We start from the raw sequence: 21175 nt of genomic DNA, 5'->3' as shown, positions 1-21175 counted from the left end.
TGGGCTTTTGTTTTTGGGAGATTTTTGATGACTGCTTCAATTTCCTTAGTGGTTATAGGTCTGTTCAGGTTTTCTATTTCATCCTGGTTCAGTTTTGGTAGTTGATACATCTCTAGGAATGCCTCCATTTCTTCCAGGTTATCTAATTTGCTGGCATAGAGTTGCTCATAATATGTTCTTATAATTGTTTGTATTTCTTTGGTGTTGGTTGTGATCTCTCCTCTTTCATTCATGATTTTGTTGATTTGGGTCATTTCTCTTCTCTTTTTGATAAGTCTGGCCAGGGGTTTATCAATCTTGTTAATTCTTTCAAAGAACCAGCTCCTAGTTTCGTTGATCTGTTCTACTGTTCTTTTAGTTTCTATTTCATTGATTTCTGCTCGATCTTTATTATTTCTCTTCTCCTGCTGGGTTTAGGCTTTATTTGCTGTTCTTTCTCCAGCTCCTTTAGGTGGAGGGTTAGGTTGTGTACTTGAGACCTTTCTTGTTTCTTGAGAAAGGCTTGTATTGCTATATACTTTCCTCTTAGGACTGCCTTTGCTGCATCCCAAAGATTTTGAATAGTTGTGTTTTCATTTTCATTGGTTTCCATGTATTTCTTTAATTCTTCTTTAATTTCCTGGTTGACCCATTCATTCTTCAGTAGGATGCTCTTTAGCCTCCATGTATTTGAGTTCTTTCCGACTTTCCTCTTGTGATTGAGTTCTAGTTTCAAAGCATTGTGGTCTGAAAATAGGCAGGAAATGATCCCAATCTTTTGGTACTGGTTGAGACCTGATTTATGACCTAGGATGTGATCTATTCTGGAGAATGTTCCATGGGCACTAGAGAAGAATGTGTATTCCGTTGCTTTGGGGTGGAATGTTCTGAATATGTCTGTGAAGTCCATTTGGTCCAGTGTGTCATTTAAAGTCTTTATTTCCTTGTTGATCTTTTGCTTAGACGATCTGTCCATTTCAGTGAGGGGGCTGTTAAAGTCCCCCACTATTATTGTATTGTTGTCAATGTGTTTCTTTGCTTTTGTTATTAATTGCCTTATATAATTGGCTGCTCCCATGTTAGGGGCATAGATATTTACAATTGTTAGATCTTCTTGTTGGATAGATCCTTTAAGTAGGATATAATGTCCTTCCTCATCTCTTATTACAGTCTTTGGTTTAAAATCTAATTTGTCTGATATAAGGATTGCCACCCCAGCTTTCTTTTGGTCTCCATTAGCATGGTAAATGGTTTTCCACCCCCTCACTTTCAATCTGGGGGTGTCTTTCGTTCTAAAATGAGTCTCTTGCAGACAGCATATCGATGGGTCTTGTTTTTTAATCCAGTCTGATAGCCTGTGTCTTTTGATTGGGGCATTTAGCCCATTTACATTCAGGGTAACTATTGAAAGATAGGAATTTAGTGCCATTGTATTGCCTGTAAGGTGACTGTTACCGTATATTGTCTGTGTTCCTTTCTGGTCTGTGTTGCTTTTAGGGTCTCTCTTTGCTTAGAGGACCCCTTTCAAGATTTCCTGTAGGGCTGGTTTTGTGTTTGCAAATTCCTTTAGTTTTTGTTTGTCCTGGAAGCTTTTTATCTCTCCTTCAATTTTCAATGACAGCCTAGCTGGATATAGTATTCTTGGCTGCATATTTTTCTCATTTAGTGCTCTGAATATATCCTGCCAGTCCTTTCTGGCCTACCAGGTCTCTGTGGATAGGTCTGTTGCCAATCTAATGTTTCTACCCTTGTAGGTTACATATCTCTTCTCCCGAGCTGCTTTCAGGATTTTCTCTTTGTCTATGAGACTCGTAAGTTTTACTATTAGATGTCGGGGTGTTGACCTATTTTTATTGATTTTGAGAGGGGTTCTCTGTGCTTCCTGGATTTTGATGCCTGTTTCCTTCCCCAAATTAGGGAAATTCTCTGTTATAATTTGCTCCATTATACCTTCTGCCCCTCTCTCTCTTTCTTCTTCTTCTGGGATCCCAATTATTCTAATGTTGTTTCGTCTTATGGTACCGCTTATCTCTCGAATTCTGCCCTCGTGATCCAGTAGTTGTTTATCTCTCTTTTTCTCAGCTTCTTTATTTTCCATCATTTCATCTTCTATATTACTGATTCTCTCTTCTGCCTCATTTATTCTAGCAGTTAGCGCCCCCATTTTTGATTGCACCTCATTAATAGCCTTTTTGATTTCTACTTGGTTGGATTTTAGTTCTTTTACTTCTCCAGAAAGGGTTTCTCTAATAACTTCCATATTTTTTTCAAGCCCAGCTAGTATCTTTAAAGTGATGATTCTGAACTCTAGATCTGACATCGTACTAATGTCCATATTGAGTAGGTCCCTGGCAGTCGGTACTACCTCTTGTTCTTTTTGTTGAGGTGATTTTTTCCGTCTTGTCATTTTGTGCAGAGGAGAATAGATTAATGAGAGAACAAAATGCTAGCAGAGTAACAACGTCCCCAGAAAATATACTCTAAACAAATCAGAAAAGACCTGAAGCAGTGGGAAAAGAAAGGGAAAGAGAGAAAAAAGAAAAAAAAGAAAAAGAAAAAGATAAAGATAAAAACAAAACCAAACAAAACAAAACAGCAACAACAACAACAAAAAACAGAATGTGATCAAATATGATCAGGCTGGTATATAGATCAGTGCCACACACTAGATTTGGGGTGTATTTTGGTCTTTTAGAAGAAAGTGCCTCCCAAAATTTTAAAGAAAGAAAACTTATATATGTACAAAAATAAGGGTTGATATGATGAAGGGATGGAATATGACTGTAAAGATGGAAATTATAAAAATTTTATAAAAGGAATTGATAAGAAGTTGTTTGAAAAAAGAAAGAAGAGGATTTAAAAAAAGAAAAAAGAAAAAAAAAAGGGAGAGGATGTGATCAGGCAGGGGAATAGAAAACACCATATACTAGAGATTTAGGGTATATTTTAATCTGTTAGAAGAAACTATCTCAAAATTTTAAAGAGAGAACAACTTATATATATAAGCCAAAAATATGGGTAACTACTATGAAGGGATAGAATATGACTCTAAAAATGAAAAATAAAAATGTTTTTTTTAAAAAAAGGGATTGATAAGATGTTGGTTGAAAAAGGGAAAAAGAAAAATTCAAAAAGAAAAAAAAGAAAAAAAGACAGTTAAAAAAAATTAACTTTGAAAGACTAAAGAATCATGGTAAAAAAGCCATGAATTCTATGTGCAGTAGTCCCCTAGCGCTGGAGTTCTGCCGTTCTCATTGATCGGTAAACTTGGTCTTGGCTGGCTGTTCTCGCTGATCTTCTGGGGAGGGGCCTGTTGCCGTGGTTTCCAAATGTCTTTGCCGGAGGCAGAATTGCCCCGCCCTTGCCCCCTCCCGGCTAAATAATCTGCTCGGGTTTGCTCTCCGGGGCTTTTCTTCCCTGCGAGCTTTCCGTACAGCTTTGGAGGCGGAGAGTGAAAATGGTGGCCTCCCAATCTTCGCCCCGGAGGAGCCTAGAACTCGGGGCCCCGCTCCTCAGTGAGCCCCCAGGGAAAAGCCGTCAGTCACTCCCGTCTCCCTGGTCTCCGGCCGCACTCCATGCTCACCCGTCCTGTGACCGCGCATTTCTATCTCTGGCACCCAACCCCGGGTGGAGTCTCCAAACCCAGCAGATCCCTGCGGTGCGCTCCCACGTGGCTCCTCCTGGGGGAGGAAGGTGAGTCTCCCCGGATCTGCTGCTTATTGGGTCCCTGCTGGAGGAGCAGGGGCCCGACTGTGCCGAGGATCACGGTTTATGGCAACCCCGAGCTGAGAGCCCGCGCCTGGGCTCCGCCTCTGCAGCCGGCTTCCCTGCTCCGTTACCTGGGAGCTCTGCCACACTCAGGCACCCCCGGTCTTTCTGTGACCCCGAGGGTCCTGAGACCACACTGTCCCGGAGGGTTCCACCCCCCTCTTAGCCACCAGAGTGACGTCCCTTGGCGGAGCAGACTTTTAAAAGTTCCGATTTTGTGCTCCGCGGCTCTATCACTTGCCAGAAGCGGCCGATGGAGTCCCCTCCCCCGCCGTCTATCCTCCCGAATATCGCCTTGGATTCACTTCTCCACACGTCCTACCTTCCAGAAAGTGGTCGCTTTTCTGATGAGAGAGTTGTTGCTATTCTTTTCTTCGATCTCCTGTTGGGTTTGTAGGTGTTCAGAATGGTTTGATCCCTATCCAGCTGAATTCCTGAGAGGAGACGAAATCCAGGTCTCCTACTCCTCCGCCATCTTGCTCCGCCCCCCTAAATGTCTACTTTTTATGGCCTTCTATGAAAGGATCCTCTCTTGTCTTTTTACCTTATCTCCTGCTTCACCCATTAATGTGTACTTGACACCAAACTAGGCTTATCTGCTTTTTCTTAAACATTACCCTATATTTCCTATCTTTGTACCATTGCTCATGCTGTTCCCACTGCCTAGAATTTCCTTCCTCTCTTCTCCCCATTTCAAAATTTCCTCCATCCCACCTCCATGGAGTGCCCCTTTATTGTCCTCTCCCTTCAACTTTTGTGGCATTTTATCTGTCCCTCTTCTAGAAGATGTACCACTTTCAACATTGTGTTAATGTTATTTATGTACAGCTTCTAGTTTAGCAGGTTCCAGAGTCAGTCTTCCTGGGCTCATAACCCAGATCTACCTACTTACTAGCTATGTCACCATCGGCTTGTTAGTGAGCCTCAGTTTTTTTGATCTGTAAAGTAGGAATAATAATAATAACATCCATCTCATAAGTTATTTGGGTGGGGGGTTGCATTACATGAGATTATGTAAGTAGATCATTTAGCACAGTGCCCCATACATAATCAGTGATTATGTGCTTAACATAATCAACATCATCATTTTTATCATCTCTCTAATTAAACTGTGAATTCCTTGAAGACAAAGATTATGTTTTTATAGGATCTCCTATTACACTTAGCACAATGCCTGGCCCCATATTTGTGCTCAGTAAATGTTTGTTGAATGCAGGCATAAATAGTATAGACAAATATGACAAAATAATGACTTTTTCTTTTGCTATAAAATGATGCAAGTTTGCCACATTTTGGGGCTTCTTAGTAACTACTGACCCTGTGGATTTCTCCAAGGAGCATGAACATTTTGAAATAGTATGTAATAGAATAGGCCCACTATGTTGCCATCAGTCTGGAATTTGGAAAATTACAAGCAGAATTAAAGAACAGTATTAGAATTATTTATTCTTTCTATGCCCCTTTATTGCATTCATTTTGGGAGAAATTATCTATTCTTGTTTAACAAGAAGATTACATTACATATTCATGTAGAAAGAATTTTACCAATTTGTGGAAACTTTTCTCAGATCTTGCCACATGTTAGATGTCAGGCAATGTCTCATTGGGAGAAAGAAAAAACAACTAGAGTTACTGTGATTTACAGTGAGACAAGTTATTCTGAATTTCCTTGGTAAAAAGAAAATGAAAACTACATTTGTAAAATACCATAGAGGTTCGTCTTCTAAACAGTCTCTTATCTGGAAAATATATGTAGTCATTTTTCTAACTTAATAAAGAGATAAAGCAAGTTCCACTTATCTTCATTTTGCCTGTAATGAATATACCAGATGAGATTTTGCTGTGATATGTGACTACTCTTTCATTAACAGATTAGATAATTGCTCTCTTGGAATGGACCAACTTTATTATCTAGCACCTGACTTAATCCTGAAATAATCTGGAACTTTTTTGAAAGTCAGTGTGCAGAGCTATGGCTAGAGGAAAGACACAGTGTACTGGAAGCATGAGTTTCTACATGCTTCTTGGGAGATAGGCCATTGCCTGCATGGTAGGAATTCAGAGGCAGTAGAAAAATTGGATCCCGCTTAACTAGTCAAGTTCTGAAATTCTACCATCCAAAATTCCATTCATTCCAGTAGGCTTGGGCAGGGGGTACTTAAGAGAATAGGAGCTTGGGAGGCAGCCTGGTGTACAGCAGAGTTTGGCAAACTATGGTCTGTGGGCCAAATCCAGTCCACTTTCTGGATTGTATAACCCATAAGGTGAGAATGGCTTTTACATTTTTAAATGGGAAAAAATTTAAAAGAAGAAGAATATTTCATGACATGTGAAAATTATATAAAATTCAAATTTCAGTATCCATACATAAGGTTTTATTGGAACACAGGTCACGTTCATTAGTTTATGTATTATCTATGGTTGCCTTTTTGTGCTACGATGAAGCACAGTGTTGTGTTGCAGTAGAGATTGTGTGGCCCTTAAAGCCTAAATATTTACTATCTGGCCTTTTACAGAAAACAGTTCCTGACCCTGGTGTAGAGGAAAGAGCATTAAAAGCCATGGAGTCATTCTTGGGGTTGAATTCCGTCTCTTCTAGTTACTAGCTCTGTAACCTCAGATGACATTCATTCATTCAATAAACTTACGATTCCCAGATGCTGTGCTTGCCATTAGAGTTGCATCTAAGGATTAACCATACCTAGTTTGCTGGGTTATTGAGAAGATTAAATAAAATTAAGTATTCAAACTGCCTAGCATGTAGTAGTTGCTCAATAAATGATTTTCATTTATTAAAAGATATTTTAAAATACTAAGATATTAAAAGATATTTAATAAAGTCCATAAATTACTGTCCTCCTAGTACGTTGGAAGATATTTAGGAGTGGGGTAAGGAGAGGCAGAATGGTGAGCTGATGGCTAACCAGGAGCTAGACTGGTATCTTAAGTAGTGGTGGTGTTGAAGAACCTATGAGGGGAGAGTGGCATTGAAAAGGCAGGGGGGAGGGAAGCAGAAAAAAAAGACCTTGCAATTTTGCTCCAGGCCTGTTTTGTTTAGACGTAAACTTTTGTGGGAGCCAGTCTGGGATGGCACTTAGTCCTTTTTTCTTTTTTAAGATTTTTATTTATCTGACAAAGAGAGACACAGCAAGCGAGGGAATACAAGCAGGGGGAGTGGGAGAGGGAGAAACAGGCTTCTTGCTGAGCAGGGAGCCCGATGCAGGGCTCGATCCCAGGACCCTGGGACCATGACCTGAGCCGAAGGCAGACGCTTAATGACTGAGCCACATGGGCACCCCAGCACTTAGTCCTTTAAGAGCTGGTAGACAAATTATTTCTAGTAGGTAATGGAGCCAGAATTTTGATTCCCAGACATTCTATTTCTGATACCTTTAGCCATTACACCACTGTCTCTCAAATTAGAATCTAGGCTTCCATGGATATATTATCAGGGGTCCCAGATTTCTCTATAAAGGCCTTTAAATTTAGGTTTTAATTTTTATAATAATCTAAGAAAATAAGAGAAAAAGGCAATATAAGCATAATCTGGACATCCCAAATGACCACCTTATAACCTTTTATTGCCTGTGGTGCCTTTTTCTGTTTGTATTTGTGTTTAGATTGTGTAATTTTAGTGGGATAATGAGGAAAGAACAGAAGCAGTAGACCTAATAAGAAAATGATGTGTTGACATCATAGGAAGGTCACATTATAATATTACTGCTTATTCCAAGGGCAAAGAAGTAAGCAAGGAGTTTTACGGTAATTCTAAGAGAGAAAAGAGGTGGGAGAACTGAATCATCACATAGCTCGTAGGGATACTGGTGTGACACACCAAACTTGGGCATGTTTAGAATGGCAAAACTACAGCCACTATATAACTTGAATTTCATTAGTTTCATGGTTTTGCTTATATTTAATTTATAAATCTGCTCTGGTCTTATAAATTGTACATAAGGAGATTTTTAACCTAGTTCTTTAAAACCAAGTTTTACATTATGATAAAAATGATTTCAGTGGTATTCTAGATGATTCTTCATGTGCTCTTGCCTTATTTCACAATTTAAGGCTTCATTTAATGGAGGCACTCTCTAAATTCTTCCAAAAGTGTTCAGAAGAATAGCCCAGAGCTGGAGAGAAGGCAGGAGAAATTTTTCCCTTTAGTGTATGGATGTCCTGTGCTTCTGTTGATGAGGTTATTTTTCCATGAATAGGAATATGTCCAAAAGAGATAAATGCTGATCCTTCAATATGTTTATTTAAATTATAATCCTATTTCTTTCTGGTGTTATCCCAGATCATTCAATTTCCATTTCTGTGATTTTTACTTATCAATGAAATATCTTTTCATCAGGGTCTGATGCCTATATGCTACTGTCTTCAGAATGGTTCTTGGCTCTTATTTATTCAGAGAAGCAAGGGGGAGAGGAACTGTCAGTCTCCCCAGCCCTCCACACCTGAATTTATGTTATAGATAAAGTTGGTTGTTTCTTGTCTATCCTAGAATGTAAACTCCATGGAGGTAGGGATTTTCTCTTGTTTATCCCATTCAGGGGTTCTAAACGGGGCAGTTTCCACCCCCAGGGGACATTTGGCAACGTCTGGAGACATTTTTGGTTGTCATGACTAGGATGGGAGATACTACTGGCATCTAGTGTGTAGAGGCCAAGGATGCTGTTAAACATCCTATAATGCACAGGACAGCGCTCCCCTCTTCACCCCCATCCTCCCCCAACCCAACAATAAAGAATGTAGTCCAAAATGTCAATAGTGCTGAAGCTGAGAAACCCTCAGTTCAAAAATTGGTGTCTGGCAAGTAATAGAGACTTGTAAGTATTTGTGGAGTAAGTGAAAACGTAGTTGGCATCTACCAGGTGTCCGGGAGTATTGTAGAGGCTAACAGATGTGGCAAGATCATTTAATAACATATTAGTTTGGTTTGGTTCCCTCTGTATTTTTCCTGCCCGCCCCCCCCCCCCCCCCCCCCCCACGCCGGTCTTCGGGGCATCCCCTTTTTTTTTTTTTTTTAAAGATTTATTTATTTATTTGAGAGAAAGAGAGTTGGGGGGGCAGAGGGAGAGGGACAGCACCTTTTTTAAAAAAAAGATTTTATTTATTTATGTGAGAGTGAGAGAGAGTGAGCAAGTATGAGCTGGGAGAGAGGAAGAAGGAGAAGCAGACTCCCCTCTGAGCAGGGAGCCTGATGTGGGGCTTGATCCCAGGACCCTGGGATCATGACCTGAGCTGAAGGCAGATGCTTAACCAACTAAGCCACCCAGGCGCCCTGAGGGAGAGAGTCAAGCAGACTCCATACTTAATGTGGAGCCCTATGCAGGGCTCAAACTCACGACTGTGAGAAACCAAAAGTCAGACGCTTAACCAGCTACACCACCCAGGCACCCCACTATTGGGCATTTCCTGTCCTCAGAGTGTGTGACAGGACTGAGAAGTGGCAGAAGAAAGGTTCTCTTCTTGACTTTGTGAAGGTAAATCACTGAGACTGTGCAGGTGTCCTGGAGGGAACCTTGTAGAGATGGGATTGTGGAGTCCTAATAATGGCAAAAATGGAATTTCTTTCCATCCTTTTGGACTAGGAGTTTGAAGTTGGATTTAATTCAATAAAATAATATGCCATTTCTTGTATATCTGAATTTATGGAATAGGATTTATGTATTTTATACATTATTTGATTTAAAAATTCTTAGGCAACTGTACAAGATAGCCACTATTAATGCCATTTTATAGATGAGAAAACTGAGATTTAGAGAGATGAATTAGTTTACTTCAGATCATACAAATTATAAATTAAAAACCCAGGATTTGAACCTAGCTCAGTCTGACTTGAGAAAACCAAACCAAGACTATCTTTCTTTGAAGAAGTTTCTGAGAAAGGATAAACACGGTACAAAACTTCCTTCCTAGACCATCCCTTTTCTCACTAGAGGAGTTTTTGCTTCTGAAATGGTTTTCTCTTTCTTCTCAGGTGGGCTTTTGATTAATAAGCTAATTCTAACACCTACCATGTCCAAGATGTTAAGCTACTAGAGATGGCTTATAGGTTTTATTTCATGTGTCATCTCTGATCACTTAGCAATGGCTATAAATGTGTTGAGAAGGATTCTCAGGCTGAGTCTGGGAACAGAGCCATCATCAATTAGCTGTCTGCTGTTGTGTCTAGTGGCTTGCACACGTTCCACACATTTACATTCCCTGTTTGGGGCACTAGGGGGCAATCAAAGATGAGTAAGGTCCCCTATGGAAATAGCCATCCTTCAAGATTCAGCTCCATTCCACCACCTCCAGAAACTTTCCTGATCATCCCAGCTTCTCTCTCTTTTCTAATCCTATAGCTACAGTATAGTAGGTGAGATAGGGAAATATAATAATTCTCATGAAACTTCACACTGCTTCATATTCTTCATGTATGCATCTCACTTCCTCAGCTGGACAATAAGGCCCTGGAGCTCAGTGGGTAGTGCTCAAGAAGCTCCACATCTCTCATATGACTTAATACAATAGACCTTCAATGAATATTTGTTGTGCAGAGGTTAAATAAATTAATGAATGAGGTGGGATACTATATATAGGAACTTTTATTCCTATTGGGTTGAACAACATGCACATAAATACATGATTCCAAAATTAAACACCTAATATCTAGCATATTAAGTGACCTTTAGGATCCTGCTCTAGCACTGTGATTGACATACATTCTGTCTGGTCAGTGTTCCTCAAATATCTGTAGTTGTTAAATATTTTGAACATCCAGATTGAACCTTCCAGTCTAAAACCACTCCCAGAAATCATCATCTCCATATCCTGTTTTTTCATTTCTTACCACTTGTTCCTGTCAAACATGCTCCATATTTTACTTATGCATTTTGTGTATCTTCCCCACTCACAAAAGGGAAGAATGCAATGAAGATAGGATTTTCGTCTTTTTAGTGGCTGCTTATTTTTGTTACCTGTTGCTGTATAAAGAAACAATGGTGGCACAAATAGTGGCACAAAACAACTTCCATTTCATTATATGTGCTGATTTTGTGGTCCAGAATTCAAAGAGGTTATACAGTGGGTATATTCTTTTCTACTGCTATGTAACAAAGTACCACAAATGTAGTAGCTTAAAATAATATACATCTGTTACTGCAGTAGGTCAGATGTCTGGGCATAGCTTAGGTGGGTCCTCTGCTCAGAGGCTCACAAGTCTGCAATCAAGGTGTTGGCCAGGCTGCATTTCTTTCTGAAGCTGAAGGCCTTTCTCAAGCTCACATGGTTGTTGGCAGAATTCAGTTCCTTGTGGTTGTAGGACTGAGGTCCACACTTTATTGTAGGCTGTCTATATGGGGCTACTCTTAGCTCAGAAAACCATTGACAGTCCCTTGCCACATGGCCCTCTCATGACACGGTAGCCCCCTTCTCCAAGGTTGGCAAAGAAATCTGTTTCCTCAGGAAGGGCCCAATCCCTCTTTTAAGGGCTTTTACCTGGTTAAGTCAGGGCCCACCCTGAATAATCTCCCTTTTTGTTAACTCAAAATCATCTGATTTGGGACCTAAATTATATTTGCAAAATCCCTTCATCTTACCATATAACATAATCATGGGAATGATATCCTATCATATTTACAGCCCCTCTTCTCCCCTCAGAAGGGGATTGTACAGACCGGGTATACAAGGGGAGTGTGTGGGCATCTTGGGGGCCATCTGAGTATTTTGCCTACCAGGGCAGAAGTGTCTTGTCTCTGCTTCTTGAAGTCAGGTAGGGTGGGGAGTTATTTCATCTGGGAAGACTGGAATTAGTGGGGGCCTGGAGCAATTTATAGGTACCTTTACCCAACTCTCTGGCCCCTTCTCAGAGAGGACTCAAATGATAGGCTCAGCTGGGACTGATGACCAGAGACACTTATATGTGGCCTGTCCATGTGACATGAGCTTTTCACAGCATGGGGCTGGTTCTGAGAGGAAGGATCCCGGAAGGGATCATCTGAAAGTGAGTATTTCAAAAGATCCAGGTGGGGGTGAAGCTGAATGGATATTTATGACCCAGCCAAAGAAGTCACATAGCATCATTTCTGTGCCACAAATCTGCACACATTCCAGGGACATAGACCGTTCCTCTCGATGAGAAGAATGGCAAAAAATCTGTAGCCATTATTTTTTTTAAAATACCACAAGCAGGCATGCAATAAATATTTGTTGAATTAAAGAAATATTTGTCTAATGAATCTAATTCAAACTAGGATGGAATTATACCAAGGAAAACTATCCAGCAGAGACATACTCAAATGATGAATGAGTTTAATAGGTGAAAGTATAGGAAAAGCATTTTAAGCAGAGGGAACAGCATATGCAAAGACATTGAAACATGAAAAAATTGGGTGCATTAGGGCAACTATATGTAGTTCAGTGTAGCAAGAGCATAGAGTGTATATGGAATAGTGGGGGGGGGGCTGATAAGTGTGGAGAGATGGGCAGTAGTCAGGTCATAAGGGGACTTGTGGGTCATGCTATGGAGTTTTCCTGGAAGAGTTGGGAAGAAATTGAAGAGTGCTGGGAGTTCAGACAGGCATTTTAGATTGATACATCTGCAGTATAGAGGATAGGCTGGAGGTATGGAGAGCAGTGAGAAGGCTGCTATAGTAATTCAGGCAAGAGATGATAAGAATGAATTGTGGCCTTTGCATTGTGAACAGATAAGAGAGGACAGTTTGCTGTATCAGAGTCTCATTTGGTAACTTTAGTATTGCTTTACTTATTTATTTTTGCATTCATTGCAATCTGAATTCCTGTTCTTACTATTCATCACAGAGTTTGATGCTCATCTGGAATGCATGAGTGTTGAAACTCATTGGCATAAGTCGGGCATGGTGTACAGTGCTTCTGAGCACTGCTCCCTACACAATCTTTACAGCTCAGCTCTAAACCAGCTCCCTTGGTGATGAGTGTTGGTGATGAGATATAAATACATTGAGACGAAGGCACGACAGTCACCTTGGCTTGGGATACAGCAAGGAGATAGAATCTGATTCCTGCTTTGCTTGTGTTCAAAGCAGCATGACATATTTGTATAGCAGTGTTCTCTCTGGAGTGTCAAGTACTTAATAAATATCACCTCTGCACATTTTTGCAAATAGAGCCAGTTGAATTCCCAGGTTTCCTGGCCTTTTTGCAGAGTTTCTGAGGTGAATAAGCTTCTTCTATTTCTTCTCTTCATAGAAAATTATCAAAGGACTGATCACCTTTAGGACTAGATAAATTATTGACTCCTTCCTGTTGATGGAGGGACCGGGACCATGACCCTTATATTACAGATTGGGAAATGAGGTTTGAGGGTGGGATAATGTCCTAAAAACTGGTCAGTGGGGAAAACTAGGAAAAATTCAGATCACACATCTCATCTCATGTAACTAATGAACTTGTCATCTTTTGTACCTAATACATATTTTGTTTAATAACTGTTAAGGAAATTTTAGATACTAAGAATTCCTTGGATTCAGTTCAGTAAATATTTATTAAACACCTACTATAAGGCAAACACTATTCACAGTAAAAGATCAATAATAACAAAAATCTCTGTTCTCATGAAACTCACATTCTGGTGAGGGGAAACAATAAACAATAATGATCACAAAGAAATTGTAACCAAGATTATACGTGTGTTAGAGGTAGTAATTAAAATTAATAATATATTAGAATGTGATATGCTCGATGGAAAAAAACAAAGCTGAGTAAAGGGGGCTGGGAGATAGGCAGGGCATGGTTTGCAATCTTAAATAGGGTGATCATGGTATGCTTATTAAAAGATCTTTTTTTTTAATCCTCAACTTCACCCCATTACACATGAATGAAGGAATCCTTTTGAGCTTCTTAAATTGCATTATCTCTCAGTTTGTTTCCCCATTCATCCACTCATTCAAGCACCACATATTTGTTGTATTAATGGTGTTGTTCCCATCTATACTTTGGAAAATACTGATATATAATTGATATAACCACAGCTCTTATGGAATGTCCAATAGGAATGTTTTACAAGCACTTCTCAGAAAGTACAGTGGAAGCTCTGAGAGGGAAACCTTCGAGGGCTGTGAGGGCATAGCATCAGGGATGTTTCACCCCGGCTTCAAGTCAGGGAAGGCCTATGAGAAATGTCATGTAAGCTGAGGCCTAAAGAATAACTGGTAAAGGGCGCCTGGGTGGCTCAGTTGGTTGAGCGACTGCCTTCGGCTCAGGTCATGATCCTGGAGTCCCGGGATCGAGTCCCACATTGGGCTCCCTGCTCGGCAGGGAGTCTGCTTCTCCCTCTGACCCTCCTCCCTCTCATGCTCTCTGTCTCTCACTCTCTCTCTTGCAAATAAATAAAAAAAAAATCTTAAAAAAAAAAAAAAAAAGAATAACTGGTAAAGTGGGGTGGGCTAGAATGGGAAAGGGTGTTCCATGCAGAGGAAACAGCCCGTGTGAATGAGAGTCTGGGGTCTTTGATGACTTGACAGAAGTTCACTATGGCAGGAGTGAAGACAATAAAGTGGAAGATGTCTGGAGAGCTAAGTAGAGGTCAAGCCACACAGATGCCGGTAGCCACGTAAATTATCTGCAAAATGAGGATGCAGAACGGCACACAACATCTTCCAGTGAGTAGATGCTCAGTAAATAATGTCTGTTAACCATGTAAATGTTGACAGTAATAATAATGAATTAGACCAGTGCATAACCTTAAACCAGTTGAAAGTTGGTGTCTTTAGTGTATCTTCTTGGTAAGGTAAGCCCCTTGGTGGTAACAGGGTGCTGACTTGGGTTAGTATTTAAGGGAGACCTAAGTTCTTTTTTGGCTTCTGAGCCTAGTATGTATAATCCCTGATTTCCTTGGTAGGGTGACAAAGGAACAGAATTTGAAATTGGAGACGGGTAGATCTGGCTTTTAGTGTTAAGTCTGCCATTTACTAGCTCTGTGACCTTGGACAAGTCTTTTATGTTTCTGGATCTCAATGACCTTATCTGTAAAATGAAGATAATAATACTATTCACTCTCAAAGGGCTGACATGAGGATCACATGGAGTGATATTTGAAAAATTGTATTGTAATTTCTGATGTGTCACAGGTTGGTTTGACTTACTTTTGGGTATATTGATGGGAAAAGATCTTAAGAAAAAGCCTCCTCTTTGTATTTTCCCCAGACCAGGTTCTTTCCATCACAACTCAATGCAGTTCAGCACATTTCTCAGCCAGCTTGCTAATGCTTTCTTCAATTGCTGAGGGAATATTGTTTTGAGGCCCCAATTCATTATGGCGCTGCTCTAAAATTCCGTCTATGCTGAACACAAATACAAAATTGGGAACTGGTGGTTAGGTCATGTGACATTCACTCACACTTCTCTACAAATAATGCGGGGGGGGTCTGTTTAGGTGGCAATAGACAAGTCTAATCTCCCCCATATTACTGTAATTATTAACTACTCCTAAAATCTATTGAGTTATCATTATTGTTATTATTATGAAACTCAATCCCATTTCCATGTCATAAAGATAAACCAAATCTCATTTCAATTAGTTACAGCAGGAGGGAATGAACTTTAAACAGACATTTAATTTCTGAAAAAAAAATTAGGAAGTTCTTCATGGAAATGTTATGGCATTTTGAAACAGATTAATAGTTCAGTGTGAACACATCCACCCTGCAGCTAAATGATGGGTGTATGATGATGAGGAGACAGGTTAAATGAGCGAAACCAGTTGATACCACTGGTTTGGTTCTAATCAAATAATATTCACTTTATGACTCTTCAGTGCTATTCTTTTTTTCATTTACTTTACAGATTGAATGATTGGTTTTACATTATGGAAGTATTTTATTTATTAAGAGAAAGTAGTTGACTCTCAGGTTGATGATAAAATTTTAACAAAATCTTCCCAAACTAGATGATGTGGAGAGTCACATTCTCCTCCAAAAAGTCAAACTCCCAAGATGTTGACCTATAGCCGGGATGGAGGTGGAGGGCGCTTGAAGCTGATTCAGAAAGCTTGTCCGTTCTTTTTTTTTTTTTTCCTTTTTTATTAACATTCATATCCAAGAGTGTGCCCACTTTTCAGCAGCTGAACATGACAAGGGGAAAAGGTTTCAATGATGAATTCTTGTGTGTGTCTGTAAATTTCATGCTTGTAAAGTTGGATTAATAGCAAGGGAGACTGAAGTCCTTTTGTTCTTGCACAAACAGCTACAAAGCAGAGAGCGACAGTGTGAGTGTCCCAGTCTAGCAAGGGCCTCAAGGCATGACTGGAGGGACCTCGCAGTCAATCTCTGGCCTTTCTTCTGAGGGCTAATTATGGCATTTGTTCCACTGGGACCTGGATGGAAACCACGAAACGAATGTCAGCAAGACTTCAGCATTTCTTTCAGTCTCTGTGAGGGCTGGATTTAAATGAAATATTCTAGATTTAAATCTGTTGTCACAAAATTACCATCTAAGGCCTTTATACACTCTTCAGTTCTCAGGGAAAGAAAACATAGCAATCTGGTTGGTATGTAGTTGCAGAAAGATTCATCTTCGGATCTTTGAAACACAGTACTTTTCTCCAGGTCACTGGAACCGCTCCTAGGTGTATGATGGGATTAAAATTCCTATTCCTGGAAAAGAGACACTACCTCACTGCAATACACTGTTATAAAAAGGCTAAGTCCTTTGGGAGGGATGTGTTATAGACAATCGAAATAAAGGTAGTAAAGCCTTGACTTTTTACCTAACATCATTTTTGAGAGGAGCTGGAAGTATTTCATCTACTTCATTTTAGCACAGTTTGTGGCCCTACTAATTAGGTAGCTTAGTGATTAGGAACAGTGGTTCTTAATTAAGGGCTTATCTTCACTAACTCTTTTTAGAGAAATAAGAAAAATAAGGACTGTGTAGCAAGCTTTTCTATAAAGCCTCATTTATTCCTCTACTTTAGGAGTTAAAAATATCCTTTATTTTAAGAAATGACACTGATGGTAGATGGTAGTTGGTTTTTTAAAATGCCCTTTACAAAACACAAAAGATGGCAAACTTAGGTTTATGCTCACATTTTTACTTTTTATTTTATTTTTTTAAAAAGATTTTATTTATTTATTTGACAGAGAGAGACACAGCGAGAGAGGGAACACAAGCAGTGGGGAGTGGGAGAGGGAGAAGCAGGCTTCCAGGCAGAGCAGGGAGCCCAAAGTGGGGCTAGATCCCAGGAGCCTGAGATCATGACCTGAGCTGAAGGCAGACGCTTAATGACTGAGCCATCCAGGCGCCCTTACGCTCACATTTTTAAAAAGTTTTGTTTTTTAATTTTCACATCAGCAAAATCCCCAAATCTGAAAACCAATGTCATAGAGCAACGGCTTTAAAATTAGGAGTTTAGACTTTATGACTTACCAGCTATTTGACCTTAAGCAAGGCAACTACTTTATGAGCCTTGATTTTTTTCATTTATAAAATGGAGATTTAAGCATTCATCTCACAATATTTATAAAAGTAAAAAATTGGAAACAGTCCAATTTGATAGATACAAATGTCTATTAACGGGCGATTGGGTAAACAAACTGTGGTATATCTATGCAATGGAATACTATTAGCAATAAAAAGGAATGAACTACTCATACATGCTACAAACTGGATGAACTTCAAAAATATTATGCTAAGTAAAAGAAACAAGGCATACTAGACCACACACTGTATCATTCCATGTACCTGTAATGTCCAGAAAAGACAAATCTATAGACAGAAAGTAGATTTGTGGCTGCCCGGGCTGGGGCTAAGGGCAAGCATTGAAGCAAGTGGATATGAAGGATGTCTTTGGGGTAATGGAAATATTCTAAAACAGAATCATGGTAACACGAGTTACACGAGTCTGTACATTTATTAAAATTTGTTTCAATTGTACACTTAAAAATGGGTGAATTTTTTGGTATGTAAATTATACTTCAATAAAACTTTTTAAAAAATAACTTGAAAAAGGGGGAAAAAATGAGCTATGATGTGTGAAGCATCTAGCCCAGTGCTGCTACATAGTATGTGTGCAATGAAGAGCACCACAATTATAGAACTATGTTGGCCAACCTTTTGGAGAACTCCCTCCTCCACTGTGACTTGTTGGACTTCGCATGAGTGAGAAATTAATTAAAGCCATTGTGATTTCAGTATTTATATGTTACCACAACTAACACATACCCTGCCTGCAAGGAAATTGTAGGCTGGTTGGGGAGACAAGATCTATATATAAAATAATTAGATGCTGAAATAAGCCATTTAAGATTAAATGCCCAAGTGAGTCACATAGATAGTTGTTGTTCTGGGACTTCAGAAGAAGGTGAGTTCCCCATGTCAGGAAAGGGCCCTAAGCTGGATCTTGAGAATGGGGAAGAAATCAGGGAGAAGAAATCAGGGAGAAGAGAAGAGGCAGAGGGATGCTCTAAGATAAAAGTAAGATAAATACAGTCATGGAGAAATGTTGGCCATGGTCACTCAGGGAGCTCCAGGGAAAGAGTTTGGGCTTTGAAAGCAGACTGATTTGGGTTCAAACTCTGGCTTCACCATTTGTAAATTGTATGACCTTAAGCAAGTAACTTAATTTTTTTTTTAAGATTTTATTTATTTATTTGACAGAGAGAGACACAGCAAGAGAAGGAACACAAGCAGGGGGAGTGGGAGAGGGAGAAGCAGACTCCCCGCTGAGAAGGGAGCCTGATGTGGGGCTCGATCCCAGGACCCTGGGATCATGACCTGAGTGGAAGGTAGATGCTTAACGACTGAGCCACCCAGGCGCCCCAAGTAACTTAATTTCTGAGACCTAATTTCATTATCTATAAAGTGGTGATAATAATACCAATCTTTTAGGATTAATGTTAGTATTAAGTGAGATATCCTCTACACAAATCTCTTAGCACAATGCCAGGCTTATAGAAGGTATTTAATAAACATGAATTTCCTTTCCTCTTATGTCCTCAAAGAAGTGATAATTTGGTTATGGAAGAAGCACATACTGGGAATGATTTTTTTTTTTTAAAGACAATGTCAGATTAAAACCGAATTAATTATACAGTTAGTCAGACATTTTTACTCATCTTAAGATCTAGTTTATCAGTTAATGCATCCTATATTTCTCCTTGGCAATACTCACGGCATTTTTTTAAAAATCAATTTTATTATGATATAATTTACATATAATATACTGCACCCATTTAAAGTGCACAATTCAATGAGTTTTGACAAATGTTATATTGCGTAACCACCACCACAATCAAGATACAGAACATATCCATCATCTTCAAAAGTTCCTTCATGCCCTTTTGCAGTCTATCCTCCCCTTTATACCTGACATGTTTCCTATATTGTTTGCTTGCTCATTCTAGAATTTCGTATAAGTGGAATCATACAGTATGTATTCTTTTGTGCCTGGCTTCTTTTTCTTAGCATAGTGTTTTTGAGACTTATCCATGTTTCATTTTAGTAGTCCATTCCATTTTAAAGATTTTATTTATTTATTTATTCATTTAAGAGAGCGAGAATGAGAGAGAGAGCACACATGAGACGGGGGAGGGTCAGAGGGAGAAGCAGGCTCCCCGCCGAGCAGGGAGCCCGATGCAGGACTCGATCCCTGGACTCCAGGATCATGACCTGAGCCGAAGGCAGTCGCTCAACCAACTGAGCCACCCAGGTGCCCTAGTCCATTCCATTTTATTGCTAAGTTGTATTCCATTGTATGGATATATCTCAATTTATTTATCCATTTACCTGCTGGTGGAAATTTGGATTGTTCCTAGTTTTTAGCTATTGTGAATAAAACTGCTGTAAATATTCAAGTACAGCCTTTGGTAGACATATGTTTTCATTTATTTGGGGTAAATAACGTAGGAGTAGAATTGCTGTGTCATAAAGTATGTTTAACTTTGGAAGAAACTGCCAAACTTTCCTAAAGTGGTTGCTCCATTTTATATTTCTGCCAACAGTATATGAGAGTTCTAGTTTTCCATGTCTTCAATGGACACAAGTATTGTCAGTTATTTTAATTTTAGCCACTACAATAGGTCTAGAGTGGTATCTCATTGTGGTTTTAATTTACACTTTCTTTTTTCTTTTAAAGATTTTATTTATTTATTTGACAGAGAGAGAGAGACAGCTAGAGAGGGAACACAAGCAGAGGGAGTGGGAGAGGGAGAAGCAGGCTCCCCGCTGAGCAGGGAGTGCAGTGCAGGGCTCAATCCCAGGACACTGGGATTATGACCTGAGCCGAAGACAGACGCCAGACGCCTAAAGACTGAGCCACACAGGTGCCCCTTAATTTACATTTTCTTGATGACTAATGATGTTGGGCTTACTGGCCATTTGTATATTTTCTTTTATAAAATGTCTGTTAAAATCTTTTATCCATTTAAGAATTTGGGCTCTGGTAGTTTTAATCATTTTTTAAATGTCCGTCTTACATACAAAACTGTAAACTCTATGAGGTACTGTATCTCTAGGCCCTGTCACAATTCCTGGCAAATAATAGAGGTTCAATAAGTATTTGTTAACTGACTGACTTGAGTGATGTATGCTTTTATTAGAAGGAGTGGAGTGGCTCTGTTAATGCTAGCTTATTACTTTCCAAATTAGGAGACTCACCCACTCATAATTATTTCTGGTGATTTAGCACCCAGTTCCTTAGGGTTGGTCATTGAAAAAAATCTAACAAGATTTTTGAAACAAGAGGGAGTATCATTATCATATCAGATCCCCCCACCCCCATTCAAGGCCCTATGCTAGGTATTTGGGCATGAGACTGTGCTCCTGCCCTCAGGAAGCTTATGGTCTACTTGGATATGTAATTCATAGGGATATACCCAAGGGCCAACTCAGGAGTCAACTGAAGGAGTGATATAGGCAGTTGCTCCCAACTCATGAGTCTGGTAAATCAAGAGGAAGGAAAAATAACAACTTGCTTGGGAATTGAGAAAGGTTTCATGGAGGAAATGACAAAGCAGATGAGTCTGGAGGATGGAAAGGATTGAGATGTTTGAGGATGGAAGGGTAGGGAAAGGCACCACAGGTTGGAAAAGGGAATGGGATGACATGAGGAAAAGCACAGAGGTGGAAAGGCTCAGGGAATGGTGTAGCCTAGCTTGAAATAAGACTAGAGGGGAGGGGGTGCATTGTGGTAAGAACCTGCGATGTACCTGTCTCCTTTGACACCTGGGAAAAATTGCCCTAGAGTAGAAAAAAGGCCTTTTGGAGGAAATCCCACAATACAAATTTCGTTCTTGCCTTTTCTTTTTTTTTTTTTTTTTAAAGATTTTATTTATTTGAGACCGAGAGAATGAGAGAGAGAGAGCACATGAGAGGGGGGAGGGTCAGAGGGAGAAGCAGGCTCCCTGCCGAGCAGGGAGCCCGATGCGGGACTCGATCCAGGGACTCCAGGATCATGACCTGAGCC

This window comes from Neomonachus schauinslandi, chromosome 4, assembly GCF_002201575.2.
Source record: "Neomonachus schauinslandi chromosome 4, ASM220157v2, whole genome shotgun sequence".
NCBI classification, from domain to species: Eukaryota; Metazoa; Chordata; class Mammalia; order Carnivora; family Phocidae; genus Neomonachus; species Neomonachus schauinslandi.
The sequence above is the reverse complement of the archived record's forward strand: the minus strand, read 5'-3'. Positions refer to the sequence as shown.